This window comes from Saccoglossus kowalevskii, chromosome 22 (genome assembly GCF_978046115.1).
Source record: "Saccoglossus kowalevskii chromosome 22, keSacKowa6.1, whole genome shotgun sequence".
NCBI classification, from domain to species: Eukaryota; Metazoa; Hemichordata; class Enteropneusta; family Harrimaniidae; genus Saccoglossus; species Saccoglossus kowalevskii.
Window position 1 is genome coordinate 13,242,316 of NC_140662.1, and position 14,330 is coordinate 13,256,645.

The window sequence follows — 14,330 nt, forward strand, 5'->3', positions numbered from 1 at the left end:
TGGTTATTATGATAAAATACAATACTGAGAGAAATGAGACAAATCATATCATATCTAATGCAACTGGTTGCAGGGGAAGTCCCAGTATTTTAACTCCGGTATATTAGCGATCCGATTATCACCATACGGCCTATTGAAACAAATTAAGGGAAATAACAATTTATAAGTCTATTATTTGATAACATATAATAACGTTGTCATTTTTAAGATTATGTCACAGGGTTCGTCAGAAAATCTATCACAATTGGTCTGTTCTGTTTATCTATACATGTCCAGCCTCTAGACAGTGTGTTTAATACAGCCAGGTAGGAAGATTTGTGTGCATACGTACACTTTGCGGTCAGGACGTCACGATGCCACCTAGGCATGCTCCTGGCAGAACACTCTAGTTTATAGACGCGTGTTTATGGAAAACAGCGTATTTGCAAAAAACGTGAGAATTAATTACTACCGAACAGTATCACTGACTTGGCTGAAGGAAATTGTGAATCATTGCCAAATTGTATAGGAAACTAACTTGACTGAATTACTGCCAGATTGGAGACATGAGGTCACTGACCTGACTACTAGAACAAAAGGATAGAAATAACCTTTGTCCCCACTCCTGCACTCCTCCTGGAGAAACCCCAGTGGAATTGGGAGCACATGTAGAGGCAGTCTTCCCTTGGTGACCGAGGTGTGAGCAGGTTGTGGTCGTGGTCTCTCCCTGCAAGTTGTGAAGAGATTCGGGCCATGCTGCACGAAGACCGACCAAAGAGCTCTACTAGGCCGATAATGGAAGCCACCAATAGTGATGAGAACATACCAAGCCACTGAATATCATGCTGAATGAAGAAAAGGGAATCATCGATTTGATACCACCACGGACTGACTACAAAGACCATGGCATTTGTTACCGGTAACCCATACACACACTCACATTAGTATAGGGAATTCCAGAGGCTGTAGTATTGATTGTTATTACTATTATTATTGATTGTATTGTTTGGAGACACTTAGTTATTGTACGTGCTATTGCATAAGTGTATTAAATCTATCGAGTTTACCAATATTGTGTTTTCATTACATAAGAGTGACGTTATACCCTGCAATTACTATCTTACGATTCCAATCTGGTTATTTATCGAGAGGTCCCATGTGGCCCTGTTTGTTATGGGTAAAATAAAAGAACCCACAATCACGGGTATTGGGTGGTATCCTTCACGGACAGGATTGTTTGTGCCGAATATCATTCAACCTTGTGACAGTTAAGTTCAATTTACATTTACTATGTATCGTTACAAAAAAATAGCAAATTTCAATACTCAGTTAAAAACACATATGCACTGTGCAAACTACTGAAATGTCTATATTCATCTAAGACATTCAAAGGTTGGCTAATACAAATGAAATATGAGTGGTCAGTGACATTTTAACATTATATCTGTTGTTTGTGTCAAACATTTCATACCCTTGTATCGTAAAACGCTTTACAATGTATAACTATATATATTCGGTTTCTTACGCTCGCCCTGATTTGCCGTGTTATAGTTCCATACAAAATAGAAAGGTGAAATATTTGAGACTGTGAAATTTGATATACATTTCGAATATCTAAATCGTGTCATGCGCAAACTACGTTGATTTGTCATTGTTTTTTGTTTTGTTAGTCATGCACTTGCTTTGAAACTAAGAAGTGTCTTGCAATAACGGTCCCACAATCCCATATAGCTAGTCATTCTTGTGATTCTGGTAAGATGTCTTTCATACACGTTTGTTACAATGTTGCGCAAGTTGAGTTCCGTGCAGTTTTCTTCGTATGCCAGATTCTTCTGATCTACAGAAGGGTCTTGTGTCTTTTTATAATGTCTATAAATTAGGAAGTGTAATATTTATATAACTGTTACACCCAAATCGAAGAATGATTTGGCAAACAATAAAATACGACATCGATAATTATTACCGTAGTTTTACGTATCCTACTCTTAGACCAACACAGAGTCCAATAAATACTTATCACACATGCATCAACTAGTATTCCTAAAAAAAGCATTTAATGATACATTTGAATGCAATTGAAAAATGTTGTATAACATGAATTGTGCCAAAGCCGCATTTAGATATTAGTCACGAATTGCGAAACGAACAATTATAAATGGGTTGGTTTGAATTTAACTACCTAACAATACATTTCCATGAGTTTCTGTTGATGATGGACAGTATGTGGGTGTTTCTCTTGTTTCTGTAGTAGGATTATAATTGCCAGTAGAGGCTGCGGTTGATCACTGTGATCACATCTGAGAAAATGATATGATACGAACGAATGATACGTCAAGGCTACTGAAACCTGCTCTGATAGTGGTACTATTCAGAACAATTTACTACAACAAATAAGAGCTAAATCAAAAATATATAAAAAGAGAATGTCCTAACGGAAATACGTTCGATCATGAATTCTCATCATGCAACCTGTTGTACCATGTATATTTTGGTCCGAACGGCGTCACTGACTGTCTCAATATGTATGATTTTTTGTATAAACCAAAACGGTGTGCCTACCTTTATTTTTGTATTATTCCAAAACACAAATGAACGAGATGTATTTTATCGAAAAGGGCTGAAAATTACAACATTATGTGACCAAGTTGAAAATAAGTTGATACAACACAATGTATGGTAGAGAATCGCCAGGTTTACACATTCCAGGCTTTATTTCTATCCGAGAAATTCTTACAATTCATTCATCTTACAACTAAAGTAAGCGAGTGAACAAAACACAAAGAAAAACCTAACGACAAAGAAAATACAAAAAGGTTACAAATACATAATACACTCGGCATTTCAAGGAAGCATATTCAAGAAAAATATAATCGAGGTGCAATATACAGTTTAAATCAAATGAATGGTAACAACATTGTTATGACAAATAGCACTTGGTCGAACAATTCAGAATACAAAGAGTATTACTCACCCCGTCAATTAGCAAACCCTAAATTCGTTCCCGAAATACAGCGACAGTCTTCATAATTTACAGGAAGTGCCATTACAGCTTTTTTTAGGTGAAATTGCACACTGGAATAAGCCAAGCCAAGTACCTTCTCAATGAAAGTTCAGGAGTCCTCTACCACACCCAGCCCAACTGCTAACTTGCCACGCCCAGGTTATCTGGGTAGTAATTTATGCAAATGAACCATCTTCCTTTTAGTGATTCTATAGAGTTTATCCTTTCTTGATGCGTTCAGAAGTTACAAATATAAACATGAAATAGTTATTTATTTAGATCATTTGATATCATTTACACCACACCAAACAAAATGGTTCTGAGACAATTCATTTGCAAACAGTGGAGTAGGGTAGAGTTGCGCCCTCTGTGGCTAAAACAACCATCTCCTGTAGCTGGTGCTACCATAGAAATAGTTGGCCACAAAGGGGTCAACGGAAAATAAATATTACAATGCTCACAATTATATATGGCACCTAAGGTATCTTATATTGTATGAGATTAATATGAAGTTATTACGAGAATACCTCAAAGTACGCACGAAGACAGTACCAGCTAGAGTATCGACCGACGCGCAGCGGAGGTAGAGGTGCGGCGTACTGTCAGAGTGCATACTTTGAGATATTCTCGTAATAACCTTGTTATGTCTTTTCCTTCCAAGGATGCACCATGGGAATGCCGAAATCCAAAATGTTTAGAACAGAATCAGCGAACTTCTTTGTGTTGAATTCGGTCAAACTCTTGTAGCAGCCATGTTTGTTTTATGATTAAAGGATGCTTACGCGCATATTCATTCCATATTTGGAATTCCCATTTCCTAATATGGTAGGATAAAATACCCCGTAAAATACCGCAAAATTACGGCACGCTGTAATTTATGGCGTTATGGTGATATATGTATAACAATATATATTATAACGCGATTTCAATGTAGTTATGCATTTCTTTTGTTTTGTTGACCCAACAATGTAAAAGTATAATGGCATTATGGCATAATGTAATGTATATGTAATAGCATAGACATTGTAGGAATGATAAGTTGGTTACATGTATTATAATCTATTCAAGGCTTTTCACTCACCTGCGAATTCGGGATGAAAATTTCCATTGGGCGATAGTTGACCTGGTGGACATGGTTTCCGGTTCCCTGTAAAATAAACCAAATTAATCCTTTCTTTTCTAACACTTTTAGTCATTCCATTTTAAGTTTTCTGATCATGACAATTAACAGTTTTGTTTGTAAGAAGGAATAGTTGTGTTCCCATCATCTTCAACTAAATCCTATCATTTCAGGTGAAATGTTGGTGTGGTATTTCAGTTATGATATTTTTTATTATATATCTTACTACTTAACACAGATAACCAGATCTGGTTTTAAGCGCATAAGTCTTTCATGTATAAGGCCTACCAGCACAATATCCCATGCAACCATGCATAATAGGCTTTAACTCATAAACAGAATAATCATTAGGACATTTCTTTACTCGTATATTTATTGTTTTGCCGCAGCATCCAGGATCTCCTATTGACAAACGCAGAAATGCAGTTTATTCAAACTATCCCAAAAACATTGAATTTTAGTAACATTGCAAATAATATTTACTGATTTCTGTAAAATATCTCACCTGTGTTTATGCAAACTCTAACATTTGAAATACTCGATGTTTCAGATATAACATCATCAATCCAGGCTGGATATACTGTACCACACATGCCTACCCCAATGCACGATGATGGTATTTCACCGCCAGCCTCACTTGTAAATCTGTACCAACCTTCCTCCATGTCAAAATCCCATATCAGTTCAGACAAGTTTAATGAATAGTGTGACTTGAATTTGGAGCTCCGGTAAATGTTGTCAATTTCAGTATAACTATAACAAGGATCTTGTAAAAAAAAATCGAGTTATGAGAAACAGAACTAGAAATTGGCGAAGTTAACTAGAGTAGACATGGATTCTTTGTAATACATGTTGATTATTTGTAAGGGAAGAAAAGATTGTGCCTTGATGTTGAGGAAATAGACAATGTGGATGGTTGTGATGGGAGTTATGAAAGAATGGATGGTTACGTCAGACTTTGATAGTGATTGGATTCACTGAGCATGAAGTGCAAATGATCCTCTAAGTGGGTATATGTGTAGATGTAGAACCGTAGATTATTCAATGTCAACAACATAACCTATCTCTGATCGCATTGCCAGAAATAGACAATAGGATCTGGTCAAGTAGAGATTTCCTGTCTATCCAATTGCAGTGACTATAATTACATGCAAAATTATGCAAGACAATAGATGATGTCATAGACTTTAAAGGTCTATTGTTTAGCCTAATTGAGAGTCTATTATGTTAAGTAGTTCACAGCTTGGGGTTGGAAACAATAGTAAGCGAGGTAATCTTTTGTTTCATTTGTTCTGTGCCGACTTGCATTTGTCAGCTGATCATATGAAGCCATGTAATAAATTGTTGTGGTTACCAGAAGACAATATACCCTTAGATACACTCTTAAGATGGCATTGAAGTCAGTCACCTGTTATATACTTAATACAAAAATATGTGGAGACTAATCTTGTAAATATCATTGTGGTTGTCAACGGCGATTGGTATGTAAATTACGTTTGTCTGACGCATTACAAGACAAAAGTCGAGACTGTCGTGGAATAATACACAACTCACGGACAGTGTGATGAAACCCCTTCTTTATAAAGAGGAAAAACGGCCGATACAATATATTGATTTTGTGGTCTGACCTTCAGCCTCAAAAGCAGTATGGCGATAGTGGTTCACGTTCGAAAAGTGGGATAATTTTTAACATGAAATAACGGACATAAAATAAATCTTGATTCAGGTTACTTCCTGTTAATTGGATTAAAACAGTTATATTTGCTAACAACTGGATCGTACATCTGTGTAAAAAATGCATGAATTTTAACTCTAATTTGGGCAGCGAATACTGCGTCTACAACTGCGTCAGCTGCGTCGCCGTGTTCATTGAACCAGAGTATCCAGAACGAAGCAAACAAACTTGAACAGTCACATGCGTTACTGCATTTTCCTATTTTTAAAAATAGAGTCTGGCACACAATTACATATCGTCCATTGGTAATACACTGGGCCAGTGTAGAATTTATCATCAGGTTTTACGGCAAGTTGGGCATTTAATGGTGGAGTTTTAATGGAAACATCTATAACATATCGAAAGCTTGGAACGTCACCTGTCTATTACGAAGCACACAAAAGTGAAAAAATGAAAAATATAAACTCAAAATTAAATTTTGTTTTAATATATGTTTAGGCAATGCATTCTCTATGGCACATCCTGTGATGTTTATTTGACTGGGGAACACTGGCCAGGGCGGAAGTCGGCCATCTTGTCCACTCATTTCTGGCGATGACGAACATTTTGTACCATCTATTCCCCGGTACTATCATGCATAGTTGTTGAAGGACCTGAAGTATGCGCACTGAATATGGTAATAACCTAAATCAGGTTATGACGTAGACATATCTCATGAATATTATTTTAAAGTGCAATTATTAATAGAAAACAATTATTATGGAATACAGGATTCACGTATATTCGGTCTTGACCCCGACGCTGTCTATTTAGGTTATTTGAAGACTGTGTACATACTATACTGGTCACCAAATTTTACAAGTGTCTGTTTTTTTTTCACTGTTCCAACTGAGTGTTGGCAATCCTAAATATGATTTGATTGCACACAGCGCCTCTAGTAGCTGTTCCCGGCTCAATGTGTCGGGCAATGTAGGGTATTTGATCCTCATTCAATATATTTTCACTGAAATGTATTCACGTCTGATTATATATGTGCAAGATAATTTAAAAGATCATCATCTCAAGTAAACTTAGTCTCTCATTTTACTCGCTATTCTCGGAAGTTTGCCACATTTTCAAGGTAACGTTGGCAATCAAGGACGTTTCAACATATATTTCACCACCCCAGCCATCGATAACATAGATGATTCCTCCATAGGACGTATCAGGCGACCACAGTCTCACTTCGTCAGAGTCGTATGCATAAATCAGCCCACCGAAGTTGTGATTTGGATACGCCTGTTGCACACCCATGCCATGGAAGGTAAATCCGTTGTTTGGATTTTCTATTGACAACACCTGGTAAGGAGGATATAGTTGAATAATATTAAATAAAAGTATAGATAAAGAGTTTCATTTCATTATTTTTTGTCATTTTATTTTATTTTTAGAAACAAGACTATTATGCCATGTGGCTGCTGTGTTAGTGTTTACATTTACGTTTATACACAGGTTATATGCGTTGCAAAATCTCAGTGAAATGAGTTGCATAATCCTTCTTTCCATGATAATTACTTCATACCTCTACATAAACTAAATCCGGAATGAAGTCATTGGGGATTGATATAATCTCATAGTTGTTGATACCATGTCCATATCCCATTTGCAGAAGGCCGTCAGTTTGAAAATCCGGAATCGGAAATGATTGTTCCCATAAAGTAATTGTTACTAAACCGCTGATAAAGTGGCAGGATAGTAAATCTATGCCCCATCTATCTTCAACCGAAACATTTCTAGCAATGAAAGTTAAATAGTATACAGTATTTTATACTATTCGATATTGATTGACAACTTTTTATTAACTGATGTTGCTGTATGTAGGGTGAATACATTTTTAATAATAAACCATACTGTGTTACTAAGAAATAGTATTTGTAGGCATTTGCACTAAACTGCATTGTTTACCGCTTTAGCTTCAACACAGTCGCATTATTATTAAAGATTCTGGGCCGGCCCCGGGATCATAGTGCTAGTGACAGGTTTATATCTTGTAGCATTTATATTCGCCTATACCTTAAAAACAAAATCAAAACAGAACTATGTGATTTTCCCAGGGAAACAAATAATTTCATAATATCATAAATTCTGGTAATATGGTTATTGCTGGGAAAGGATTGACCATCTTTGTTATTAGTCCAAGAGAAGTTTTCGCTGGGTCTGAACCCCTCATTCAATATACAAAAATGTAGAAATGTACCAAAAAAATTGTTTTTCTGGAGTAAATTGTAGTATATTTTTCTTATTAATGGTCAAAAAGTGCAGGGAGACTTTATGAAAATGTCTGGATGTTAACATAATGATGTCGTTTGGTCACAGTTGTGCAATAAATAATGGCTATTTTGGGCGTAGCTATAAAATGTGTCGCCGAAAAAATAAGTATTGTGTAATTTGTAGTGAGAATGTATTCAAATAGATTTATGTTTATGAATCATGTTCCTTTTCAAAGTGTATATATATAATGAAAATTGTTAATGACAATGTTTTTTTATACGTTTTCGAAGGATTGAATTTACAAATGATGAGTTATTTTGTTATACCATCGAATTACGTGTTGCGAATTTCTGATAGTTTAGGCTTTGTGTTCTGTGGGCTGTTCTGTGTCCATGTTCACTGTACACCAGTAAATGTCTTCCCGTTCGCAAGCGATTTTTGTTAGTTTTGCAGGGGAGCTGTTTTCAGTTGCAACTGCTGAAATCAAGGTCGTGCTGTTTTTCTTCGTCGTGTTTGTTGTTCTTACCTGGGAAGAATATTGGTAGTCGACGTATTTTCTTTCATATGTTGATTTATTCTGTAGTGAAACAGGGGGCAATGTCATGGGCCTTTTGGGGAACCATTGATGTACATTCGGGTTGTTGATGGTTGTTAAAAAAAAGTTTGTGAAAGTTCCTTGTTTGGTGTGAATTCGTTCATGCATTGAACGTCTATAATTTATCGATAAAAGCGAACGTTTTTCGAAAGTTGTGAAATCATAGTACTGTTGGATGGTTTGTGTGTGATTGGCCGTGGTGTTTGTACTCATTAGCAACTCATTTAAATACTTTTGTGCCTCAATGAGAACTGAAAAGTCCATTTACTTCGTCTGTTATAAATCAACTGTATTAGCTTCCTTCCTACTTCTTATTGCCATCGGTAGTATAACTACTACACTCGACGGTATAGTGCGTATCGATCTTCTTGTATATATATATATATATATATTATATGAAACATACCCGAACCCGGAATTCGACGACAAATCGGGTTGGTCTCGTCACGTAATTTCTTACCTTGTTCTTAACCGCAGTACGCTTGGCTATGAACTTCCACATACCCACGCTTATTGGAATAGTGCATCGTGGGTAATACTATATTAATCGAGGTGAAACAAACATGGCTGCCGTAATGCCTGTTGTTCGACTACTTCGCCCGCGTTTCTCTTCCTGTCTTAGAGTTCTCTGTTTTCTTTGATTTTTTCATTTCAATTAAACAGCGATTTGGCTGTGGCCATGCAACTAGTCATTGTCGACTGGTTGATTGTCATCTGATACTTCCTCAGCTTTCTTTGCTTTTCTGTCTGTTTACCAATCCATTGCTCCAAAACACATCTTTTCCCAGCATCGAGATGGCTCTGCCAATTCTCGTTATATCTGGGTTAATGCATTAGTCGTGTTACCATTTCTCCAAGATGCATTACACGTGTTGGGTGTATCCACCCGAGTACACTTTGCAGAGGTAGAATAAGTGAAATAGTAAACCCGCACATTTATTTTGCGCGAATGTTGACCGAATATTGTGTGTTCTTTCACAGGTTAACTAGTCATAAATCCCAGAGTAAACAATGTTCAGGATACAATCAGTGCAATCATTGAATAAGACATGTCGAAGAATTAATTGATAAACATCATATTTCCCTAATGACCATCATAAGAGATTGCTAAGCCTTTCGCTCAAAAATATTCTAAAGCGCAGTGGTCGTCGCGCAGCGCGTGTTCAAATTTCATGTATATAAACAATGTTTTTTACACGCGTTGTATATGTCGCTATGAGTCCCATATCGAACAGGGCGCGGTACGACGACTGCCGCCCTTTAAAGTAATACTCATGCTTTTTAACAAGTGAAAAGAAAAAGCTTCTTGCCCCATACTCGAATACTCCTAACACGATACAAAGGCAAATTAAGTTCTACAACTGATCCAAAAGTCCAACAAAAAGTTATCTATATTCTGTTTATTTCATCTACCAAAAAAGGTCAACATGTATGTCATGTTAATTATATCTTCATTCCCGTATATGTATCATTGTAAACAGGAAATCAGGGACATAAAGTCACTCTACGTTTGATGCTGATATTTATATACTGTTCCATTGTCTGCACAATATGAAGAAACTAGTGTTGCTTCTGATCATGTTACTTATTGTGACTTCGTTTGTTGATGGTGATAGTTATATACGACGACGAATGGTGAAACACCACGTGTGAGTAACTGTGATTTTCCATTCACTTTATTTTTCTAAAAACAGTTAAAAGCCTTTTCTGTAATATTATTACAATCTAAAAGCAGTTTTTTATACGTTAAATATTTCAATGATAAGACAATTATTCAATATTCAAAAATATTATGATGTAGGATACCATTCTTTATATTCATTCAGTAATTCGCCAATAATCTCAACGATTTAGACATGGTCTGCAAATGACTCTGTTCACAAAGATGATTTTTTGAAACGTCTGTGTAAGCATCACATTTTTATCATATCGCCAAGTAAATGCTAATTAGATACATAGAAGGACAAGTCATTTCAACACGCTTCTCTGACCTGCACACGACTCTAAGGTTAACGAAGCATGTGTAGTCCCTTTTTTTAATTTATTGTTATTTCACAAAATAATAGAATACAAGACACACACAAATAATGGAAAAACACGGAAAACGAAAAAACATAAAAGAATAAATAAATATATGTTCACAGTAGTTGATCTAATGAACTCCAATATAATCTGAAAGACTTCGATTTTACATTGTATGTCCTTAATTTGTACAAATCTATTTTCTTTTGGTATGCTAAATAATTTTACAAAAGATGGCCTTACATTCTTGTATCTATAATTGAAAATATATTTTTTCATCAACAGTAAAAGGTAATTTAAACAAAGAATGCAGTCTGGATTTAAATTAGAATCATGTACTTTTAATCCAAAGGTGACATCTTTTGATGAAAAATTTACTGAAATATTACAATTATTGTCAAGGGCCAATTCAATATCTCGATACACTGAGGAGACATGAATACAATTATAAAGCATTGTATGTCCTTAATTTGTACAAATCTATTTTCTTTTGGTATGCTAAATAAATTTACAAAAGATGGCCTTACATTCTTGTATCTATAATTGAAAATATATTTTTTCATCAACAGTAAAAGGTAATTTAAACAAAGAATGCAGTCTGGATTTAAATTAGAATCATGTACTTTTAATCCAAAGGTGACATCTTTTGATGAAAAATTTACTGAAATATTACAATTATTGTCAAGGGCCAATTCAATATCTCGATACACTGAGGAGACATGAATACAATTATAAAGCATTGTATGTCCTTAATTTGTACAAATCTATTTTCTTTTGGTATGCTAAATAAATTTACAAAAGATGGCCTTACATTCTTGTATCTATAATTGAAAATATATTTTTTCATCAACAGTAAAAGGTAATTTAAACAAAGAATGCAGTCTGGATTTAAATTAGAATCATGTACTTTTAATCCAAAGGTGACATCTTTTGATGAAAAATTTACTGAAATATTACAATTATTGTCAAGGGCCAATTCAATATCTCGATACACTGAGGAGACATGAATACAATTATAAAACAAATGAAGCAGTGTTTCAGGTTATTTTTAAAAAAGTACATTTATCAGTATCGACTGGTAGTTCTATTAATCAGTCTGTATTGAAAATTCCTGAGTGATACATCATCAGTAGTAATAAAAGTTAGTTTGAAATAATATTCAAAATTTTGATTTGTGCCAAATAATCTCTCCCACTTTTCAACAGTTTTGAGTTTTTAGGTTTAACATATACACTCTCTCCACGATTGCTGAGTAAGCTCTTTTAATATGGATCAGGCTAGATTCATTTTCATTATTTCTGCTCTGCTGTTCAAGGAAAATAACCAATTTCCAGGAATAGCATCAATAAGACCAACATATTTTAACAATTGATTTGATAATATGTTATATTTGACCGAGAAAGTTTTAAAAATGAGGAAATTGCCACTACCATTCAGTACATCTGAAAGAAATACAATACCACTCTGGTACCAACCTCTATAGAAAATAGTTCGCTTAATAATTGAGATATCTGGGTTAAACCAAATGCATTGCTATGAGCAAGGGATTGTACATATAATTGTTTTAGGATAACTCTAAAAAGCATGGTACCAAAAAAGGGTTTGACTTGAGCCTTTTTTCAGCAAAGTCGACGGCTTGTTTCTAACTGAAAACTTTAAAACATGAGCAATCCATACAAATATAAGCTTGAAATAGCCGTTTCCAGCCACTTTCATCATACTGGCTAGATAGCAGCTTGTCTACATGAAGAGATTCAATGAATGATGGTAAATGATTTAGACTCGAACCGCCATTGTGATATTCACAATATGTAGTTCCTTCTTGACACACGTCTGAATGACAATCATAGTCCCACAGGTGCAGAAACAGCCACGTGTAAAGAGGCCACAACAGATGGAGTTTCAATAAGTCAGTTGTCATTGTGTCAATAACAACAGCATATTTTACATACACTGAGATCAGGAACAATTTACAGGACCAACAGCTTTACGTCCCATCCAAAAGTACGCTATTCCCCCAAAATACGAATCCTGTGAGCCTGGCAAATGTACAGCTTACTCTTTTTCGGTAATGATGAGTGTGCAGTCGACCATACGAGTCTAACCCAAAATCTCCGTAATGATGGGCCAATACGCTTACCATTTTGACACACGTATACAATTTTACCCATTCTATAAATATAATAAGGATTTATAAAGAAAGTATAATATAATATAAATAAAAAGTATTTATAAAAACCACGTATTACAATAAATGGGGTTGTTATCTAAATGACATGAATGTATTAATGGGTGGGGTGGAATGAGGGGTGACAGACCGAGACGACCAGGTTTGGTCAACGTTGTGAGTAAGATCACAACTCATAACACAAGTTACACGTTAGTAGTGTACATGCACAGTGAATGACAAAAAGATAAGTGTCCCAGGTGCGCGAATAGTTAAATTGCAGTAAATACCGGAATACTTGGCAATTAAATCAAACTACAACAATCACTAAAATATCGATATCGTGGTTCAATATATTAATTAAATATCGTATGACAAAATAACGTCATTTGGTGAATTTATTGAATATAAGTGTCATGTCAACACGAATTGGTCAAATTAATTATGCAAATATAACAATATAAGTCTATAAAATATGTTCACATAAGGCAACATACCTTCCGTAACAATTCCTAGTGTGCTTAATTTTGAGATAGCACATATAATTTTATTCTGCGATTTGTTGTAGAATTTGATAGTACATACAGTAATATAAATACAGTCCGCCACTAATCATTAATACTTGCATTTTCAGAAACAAAATCCCAAAAGACAAAAAGGTTTTGGAAGAAAGAATAAAAGAAATACAAGGTCGAGAAAATGGATGACACTATGTCAATCAAGAAATGGAAACACCAATTTATGTTGCTGTTGATTTACACATCTTGTTTAGGTGGTAGATTATGTAAATAAAAATATGGCTGCATATTGAATTTCATGTTGGAAATCTTTTGATAGATGGAATACACTATTCTAATATGTCACACCTTCTACCAATGAAGCATTTATGTTAAGCAGGTAGTAAAGTAGTACAGTTGTTTAAATATACAATAATGTTTGGTTGTGTAGTCGTTATATGGTTGCATTATACCAAATAAACCACGATGAAAACAGTTTAGACACTCTGATCTTACACAAATTTATGTGAAAAGAAGATTCTTCGCTAGAGGGCGCATTCTATAGGGACGTTGTGTGACATATGTTTGGAGTTAAACGCATTTTTGTGATTTGCATTTCACGAAGGTGCCAGTGTAAGCGTGTAAATATTAAATGGTGGTGTAAAACATTGCGACAAACAAACTGAATTTAGGTCAGAAGAGTTATGAGAACAACTATTTATACTGATACACTTCCGATTTCCAATACCCGAAAATTCCATATTATCTGTTTTTCTGAAAGTCTTCTAATTCTTGGGAATCAGTCCAGGTTAAATTATAAGAATCCACAGAAGGCAAACCTTCGCAAACTCTGCAAAGCATCAATTTTTACATTTACCTTGCCTGGATATATTGAACATTTTGCATTACCATTGTATTCACACCAATTCGACAAAAAGTTCGGCAATCATTATTTTCACTTCACTCCTATATTTTTGTAATACGAAGCAGTGAGGTTTACACTCGTGGTAATGCAATGTACGAC

General features: G+C 35.0%; 1 long non-coding RNA gene across 1 annotated transcript; it reads left to right on the forward strand.

The window, feature by feature from the left end:
* The first annotated feature begins 633 nt into the window (after nucleotides 1–633).
* Nucleotides 634–13,804, forward strand: LOC146729017 (uncharacterized). The gene is made up of 3 exons (XR_014928271.1): nucleotides 634–898; nucleotides 10,102–10,269; nucleotides 13,444–13,804. It is a non-coding gene; the product is annotated as an uncharacterized LOC146729017 (long non-coding RNA).
* The last annotated feature ends 526 nt before the right edge of the window (nucleotides 13,805–14,330 follow it).